This window comes from Phyllostomus hastatus, unplaced genomic scaffold (assembly GCF_019186645.2).
Source record: "Phyllostomus hastatus isolate PE091 unplaced genomic scaffold, TTU_PhHast_1.1 phas_contig_90, whole genome shotgun sequence".
Classification (NCBI taxonomy): domain Eukaryota; kingdom Metazoa; phylum Chordata; class Mammalia; order Chiroptera; family Phyllostomidae; genus Phyllostomus; species Phyllostomus hastatus.
This window is the reverse complement of record NW_025333984.1, coordinates 6,119,649-6,127,231: the sequence shown is the minus strand read 5'-3', so window position 1 is coordinate 6,127,231 and position 7,583 is coordinate 6,119,649. Positions and strand designations below refer to the sequence as shown.

The 7,583-nt window shown below is 40.1% G+C and overlaps 1 pseudogene; it reads left to right on the top strand.

Annotated features, from left to right (window-relative positions):
* Positions 1-5,544: 5,544 nt before the first annotated feature.
* Positions 5,545-7,195, top strand: LOC123827745 (annotated as a pseudogene).
* The last annotated feature ends 388 nt before the right edge of the window (positions 7,196-7,583 follow it).

Below are 7,583 nucleotides of genomic sequence, written 5' to 3'. Positions count from 1 at the left end.
TAATAATTTCCTGCCAATAAAATAACACACACACACACACACACACATATATATATGTATATATATGTTATATATATATAGCATCCATTGGTATTTGAAATTGTTTGGGATGCTTCATCGAGAAGTCAAACTTGGTGCAGTCTTAGGATACTGAAGTGTTCTCTCTTTTGGCATTTGAATCATTATTATTACAATATACTTTGACAAAAATAGAACCTAATTTCATATTAATATGACAACAACAACAAAAATTCCTAGGCTGTTACACTGCTAACATTTTCCAAAGGTTGCTATTTACAAATACAGTAGCAAAAAGGGAGGGTAAGACGCAGGCTGGGGGTGGTGGGACAGGAGGAAGCCAGACAATGAGGGTGCCAAGAGCAGGAAGGTGGGGTCTGCAGCAGTTCAAAAGTGGAAGGAGCAGGGAAGAGGGATGGTGAGAGGGACCAAGGAGGAAAGAAGGGAAGCAGGTTTTCTGCAAAACTCCCAGTCCCCTCTCCCATCCTCACAATCCCATTCCAACAATCACTCCTCTGTGGATGTGTACATGCAAGGAAGAGCAAGTCCCCTCACTCACACTTGCCTGTGGATGCAAAGGTCCCAGTCCTCAGGCATCTCTGAGTGACCAAGGTCTACTTGCACTGAGTCACCTAACTCAAGGTCCTCTCCCCAGTTCTCTCTGTGCTTTGTTGCCAGCTTCACAGGGATGGTGTCAATTGAGGGATAGGGAGTTACTGCACTGTATATCTTAGAGAAAATTCTGGGAAAGGGAAGGGACCTTGACTCACCCTTAGCCCCAGACCTCTGTCCCTCCTCAGGCCTCTCCTTGTGGCTCTCTTTCTCTCCAAATGTGCTCCATAGGAGTCCCACCTCAAAACCTACCTCCGGCTTTAGATTCCCAGACAGCATCCCCAGCCCAAAAGCTCAGCCAGCAGCCCCAAACCTTGGAGGAACAGTCACACAAGAATCAGTGGAAGTGTTGTGTTGGGAGCAGGCACATGGGAGCCAGGCCTGAGTATTGTGCCCCATGTGCTTGTGGTCACAGAAACAACCCAGAAGCAGAAACCCTTTACAGAGCCTCTGCCTCACTTTCCCCTGAAACACAAACCCACCATGAAGCCAACTTTAGGGTTTTGTTGTTTGGTAATTTCCCTCTGTCTGGGGAATAGGGTGGGAGGGCTCTGCATGAAGGGCTTTGCACCTGTACTTTCCCAAAGGCCCATGGGCCCCACCCCCTCCTGCAGCATATGTATACAACATGCAAAGTGTCCCATCCCTTCCTGCTAAAATGCTCCCACAGCCAGTGAAAATGGCAGGGGATGCAGAAAGAGGGGGTGAGAACATTCTTCTCCCCAAAGTGAGAATCCAAATTTTTAAAAATATAATATTAATAATAGTATAACAATAATTATACATGAATATAACCAACAACAAGACACGGAGCACAAGAAAGAGAGTGGGGGTCGAGCAGGAGGAGCCCAGGTCAAGAGAGTGGGTGGTGAGATTGTCAACTCTTCATCTGGGAAACTGAGAGGAGGTTAGTGTGGATCCTCACTTTCAGGTCCATGTGTTAAGCCACAGGATACTGGCATTTTCTTATGTATTGCATTGTTTGTTAAGGAGTGAACCTAGAAAGCTGTATTTTTTCAGACAAAATTCAACCAAATTCAATTAAATAAATTCTTACTTCACCACATCCTGTGTTTCCAGTTTTATGTAGGGCCTGAAAAGTAGAAGTCATGACTTCTGTCCTGGAATACATTATGGAAAAATTGAAGTATTACTAGACTGTAAGCTCCTTAGGGCAGGCCTAGGTCTTATTCATATTTTTATCCTGTATCTAAAAAAGAATTTGGAAGACCTAAGGAAACAAGTGGTGTACTGAAGTTTAACACCATCTTTGTAACCATTAAATAGGCATTAAAATGCCTATTAAAGGAATGGATATCCTTGAAGCAAGTGTTGCAGATGGGGAGAGAGCCAAGTCAAGAGGTTCTCACCCCTAACTTGGTTCTTGTCTCACCTGCCAGGCAAAGATTCAAGTGAGAGACAAATGTGTATAGTGGAAATGAAATAGCAAGTTTACTTATGAAACACATGAGCCCAAAGCTGCAAGCAGGCACCCAGCTACTTTAAATTCCCCACATATAAAGAAAAAATTATAGCCCTGGCTGGCGTAGCTCAGTGGATTAAGTGCAGGCTGCAAACCAAAGTGTTGCAGGTTCGATTCCCAGTCAGGGTACATGCCTGGGTTGCAGGCCATGACCCCCAGCAACCACACATTGATGTTTTTCTCTCTTTTTCTCCTTCCCTTCCCTCTTTAAAAATAAATAAATAAAATCTTAAAAAAAAGAAAAAAAATGTTAGTAAGTTATTGAGTTTGCTCTATACACTTGAGCTGAAGCTACAGCCAACTATTGGGGTTCAGGGGTTATATAACTTAGTCAGCTTCTAGGCACCCCCTTCTTCTCCCTCTTGGGAATGATGTACAACTACAAAAGTTTTCTTTCTCAGTTAGTAAAGGTTCTTTGTCTTTGTTAGTGAAATCATTACAGAAGCTCCCTTTCTCGGCACAGGATCTCAATGACTAACCCCACTTTTCCTAAGGTATTTTGCTTGTTATGCTTGGGATACCTGGCAATCTCATCAAACCTAGCTCAGCACTGCTGAGTTAATTGATGAGACATGTTTCCCTTCTGCTTATAGCCTCCAGTATTAAGTTCTTTGTTAGATTGTAATGGTGAGGGCCCTGCCTTTATTCCCCCACCCTGGCCACTCATTCCTACCTGCTACCAAACACAAAGTGAGCTCCTAGCCCATGGGACTGTTTACATAGAAGTTGGATATCAACCTGCCCAGATTTCTGCCATGGTATCTTCTACATTCCACCTAACACATGATTTCTATGTAGCCTTTCAGTTCTAAGATCTGTGAATCTATGAAACCACAGGGAAAGAAAAAATTGAGATACTGAGAAAACTAGCAAACTATTGAAAAAAGTCCCTAAGGTTCCTTAGATCCCACTCTACCTCTCATTTAATCAGCATCCCTGAAACAATATCTAGAAGCTGCCTAAACAAATGTTGGAGTTTAGCCAAAGAATCAGTGTCAAAGTGCCATCCCTAAGTGTGCACTATTGACTTCTGATGGTATAATTTAAGTTACAGTAGAGTACAGAGAACTTAATTTTTGTAAATCAACTATTGTTATACAGAAAGAAACTTACTGAAACAAGCAAGTTGATATTTAAAAATCCACTACTTTTTCTTCTTATGGAAATAATTGGCTTATAAAAAAATCTATGTAGATAACCTCAAAACATGGTTCAAGTCTGATCCTAAGCTGAGCTAGTACTAGTAAGAGGTGAGCAATTCAGGTACCTATGACAGAGATGATGAGAAAACACTGAATCTCAAGATCCTATAAAGTATCAGCTCCTGAGAATGAGTGTCATTTTAATTTTGCTTCAGAGGTGCCTGCTTTATCTCTCCCTAGTCCACATCTGTGGTTGGTCATGTCATCAAAGCTCCTCCCTCAAATCCTATTAAACATTTCCCTAGGTAACACTACATAGCTACCTACAAGACAGGCATAAGATCTGCTGCTCAAGAGTCAAAAAAGATTTCTGTTTCTGGTATTTTATTGTTTTTGTACAAAAATGCCTTTGATTTCTGAACATTGACTTTGTATCTGCTGTTTTACCAAATTTATTTATCAGGTTGAGTAGTTTTTTGGTGGAGTCTATAGGCTTTTCTATGTATGCTATCATGTTATCTGCACCTGATATCAAACAGTATTACAGGGCCACTGTAATCAAAACAGCCTGGTACTAGAATAAGAACAGACATATAGACCAATGGAACAGAAGAGAGATCCCAGGAAAAAAAAACAACTCTCTATGGTCAATTAATATCTGACAAAGTGGACAGAAACATAAAATGGAGTAAAAATAGCCTCTTGAACAAATGCTGTAGGGAGACCTGAACAGCCACATGTAAAAAAAAAATGAAACTCAATCACCAACTTACACCATACACAAAAATAAATTCAATGTGGATAAAAGACTTAAATATAAGTTGTGACACCATAAAAGTCCTAGAGGACCACATAGGCAGGAAAATCTCAGATATTACACGCAGCAGTATCTTCACGGATATGTCCCCAAGGCAAGGGACATAAAGGAAAGAATGAACAAATGGGACTTCATCAAAATAAAAAGCTTCTGCATGCCTAAAGAAAACAGCATTAAAATTAAAAGAGAACCAACTGTATGGGAAACCATTTGCCAATGACACCTAGGACAAGGGTTTCATCTCCAAAATATATAAAAAACTCACATCACTCCAGGAAGACAAATAACACAATTAAAACATGGGCAAAAGACCTGAATGGACACTTCTACAAGGACATACATAGGGCCCAGAGACATATGAAAAGATGCTTAGCATTACTAGCCATCAGAGAGATGCAAATTAAAAGCACAATGAGATACCACTTCACACCAGTCAGAATGGCCATCATAAATGAATCAACAAACAACAACTGTTGGAGAGGATGTGGATAAAAGGAAATCCTGGTGCACTGTTGGTGAGGATGCAGACTGGTGCACCCACTGTGGAAAACAGTATGGAATTTCCTCAGAAAACTAAATATGGAACTGCCTTTCAACCAGCCAATTCCACTGCTGAGATTATATCCTAAGAACCCTGAAACACCAATCCATAAGAACATAGGCACCCCAATGTTCACAACAGCACAATTTTCAATAACCAAGTGCTGTATGCAACCTAAGTGCCCATCAATAAATGAATGGATCAAAAACGATGGTACATTTACATGATGGAATACTATGCAGCAGAAAGAAAGAACTCCTCCCTTTGCAACAGCATGGATGGAACTAGAAGGCATTATGCTAAGTGAAATAAGCCAGGCAGTTAAAATCAAATACTATATGATCTTATCTTTAAGTGGAACTTATTCAACAAAACAAACAAGCAAGCAAAATATAACTAGAGACATTGACATTAAGGACAATCTTACAGTAACCAGACGGGAGTTGGGATGGGATAATGGGGTAATAAAAGGGAAGCACTTTCAGGAACAACTATAAAAGTACCATGGTCAAAACCAAAGGGGGTGGAATCAGGGGAGGGAGGTGAGGATGGCTGGGGTGGAGGGAGGAGTGGTGGGGGGGTAAATGCAGACAAATGTACTTGAACAACAGTAAAATAATTTTTAAGAGTGAAAAGAGAAAGAGACCTCAGGCTATGTCTCCCAACCAGAAGTAGGCAAGGAGAAGTCTGTACAAACTCTACCACACAGCATGGGCTTGGGCTCCAAAGCAGAAGAGGATGGAGCCAACTCTAAGTGATCTCAGGGTTGGCAGGGCCTACAAGGATTGCAAGGGAGGCAGAGGCTGCAGAGGGGGCAGAGGTGGGGACTGGGCTGTCTCCTCCAGCCACCAGGGCCTAGAGCTACTGGTCCCTGAGAACCTGCTCTTGCCTTTAAATGAAAAACAAAAACAAACAAACAAACAAACAAAAAAACAGTGTGATTGGTGCAGTGATTGATCCCCACAAATCAAAAATAAAGGACATCCAGAGTGTGAGAAATACCAAAATACAGATCATAAGGGGTGATTCCAACTCAGAGTTAAACATTTTTGGCAGTAAGAAGGTGAAAGCAAAGGCCAAAGCAGCTATAAAAGCTTGTGGGAAAAAAAAAAAAAAAAACAAGAAGGAAACTACAATTCAGATAATGCTGCATCCCAACCCTCTGCTGGAAGAGACTTAATCACAGATAACATTGTTAAAGAAGTTCAGTCATTGATAGACTGGGATCAAATTAGGGCAGAATTTGCAGACTGGAAAAAAATGGACAGATTTACCACCAATTTAAAAAAAAAAACAACTTTGACATAGAATCTGAAGCAACAAGTTCCCTGTCTTAAGTGTAGGTAGGCATTCTGATAAAGGAATATTTCAGTAGTATGTGTAATGACTTAAAAGATGGCAAAAAACGTTCTATCCCCAACCTGATTTGTCAATTTGAAGATTCTTTGCAGGATTATCCTGACTTGATGAAAAACACTTAAAAAACAGGATTTCAACAACCAACATCAATTCAATCACAGGCATGGCCAATTGTTCTACAAAGGATAGACATTATAGGAGTCACCCACATTGGAACAGGCAAATCATTGCCTTATTTATTGCCTGGGTTTATTCACTCAGTTCTCAACCATCACCTAGAGAACAAAGCAATAGTCCTGGCATGCTAGTCCTTGCACTGCCTGGAGAATTAGATCTCCAGGTGGAAACTGAATGTTCTAAGTATTCACATAAAAGTCTTAAAAGTATTTGTATATATGGTGGTAGAAATAGAAAAGAACAAGTAAAAGACATTGTCAAAGGCATAGATATCATTATTGTTACTCCTGAGCAGCTGAATGATCTGCAAGAATAACTTTGTCAACTTAAGAAGCATCGCCTACTTCTTCTTAGATGAAGGTGATAAAATGCTAGATCTGGGGTTTGAGCAGCAGATAATGAAGATTTTATTAGATCTGTGCCTGGACCAACAGATTGTTATGTGCAACTTGGCCAGATACTATTTGTTGACTTGCACAGTCTCATTTGAAAGAACCTATAATTGTTTATGTTGGTACTCTGGATCTTTTTGCTGTAATACAGCGAAGCAAAATATAATTATTAGAACAGAAGAAGAAAAACAATCCTTTATCCAAGAATTCCTACAGAGCATGTTACCTAAACACACAGTCATCTTGTTTGCCAGCAGAAAATTTGTTGCTGATGATTCGTCCAGTGATATAAGCATCCAAGGTCTACCTGTACAATCACTGCATGGGGACAGAGAACAGAGCAAACATGCGCAAGCTTTAAAAGTAGAATTGTGAAGACTGATTGCTACTGATCTAGCATCCTGAGATCTTGATGTTAATGATATCCTGCATGTATATAATTTTGATATCCCATGGAATATTGAAGAATATGTACAGAGAGTAGGGCAATGGAAAAGCAGGGAATACTGGCATATCCATGACTTTTAAGGCTAAAAATGATTGGAAGATTGCCCTTGAAATGATTAAAATTCTGGAAGCAGCAAATCAAAGTGTCCCAGAAGGTCTTGTAACAATAGCTAAAAAAGCACAAGTAAGTGAAAAAAACAAAAGGACACAAGAAAAAAATTAAAAATATCTCAAAGAAAACCCAAGGAGTTTTATTGAGATGTACATTGAAAGTTGTACCAGGTTACTGGAAGATTCAAGGTATGTTAAATATATACAGTATTCAAGATACGTAAGGAAGTATTGGAACTATACTGACATTTTGAAGACAACCAATTCTTAAATTATATCACTAAATTTTCTAATTTCTGTATGTTACTTAATAAAATCAAAGGTATTTTGAGCCTTGATTGGAATGACTCAGTTGGTTGGGCATTGTCCTGCAAGGCAAGGGGTCTCCAGCTGGATCTGGGGTCAAGGCAGATGCCTGGGTTGTGGGTACAGTCCATAATGCCTGATCTGGAGCCTATGAGAGGCAGCCGATAGTTTCTCTTCC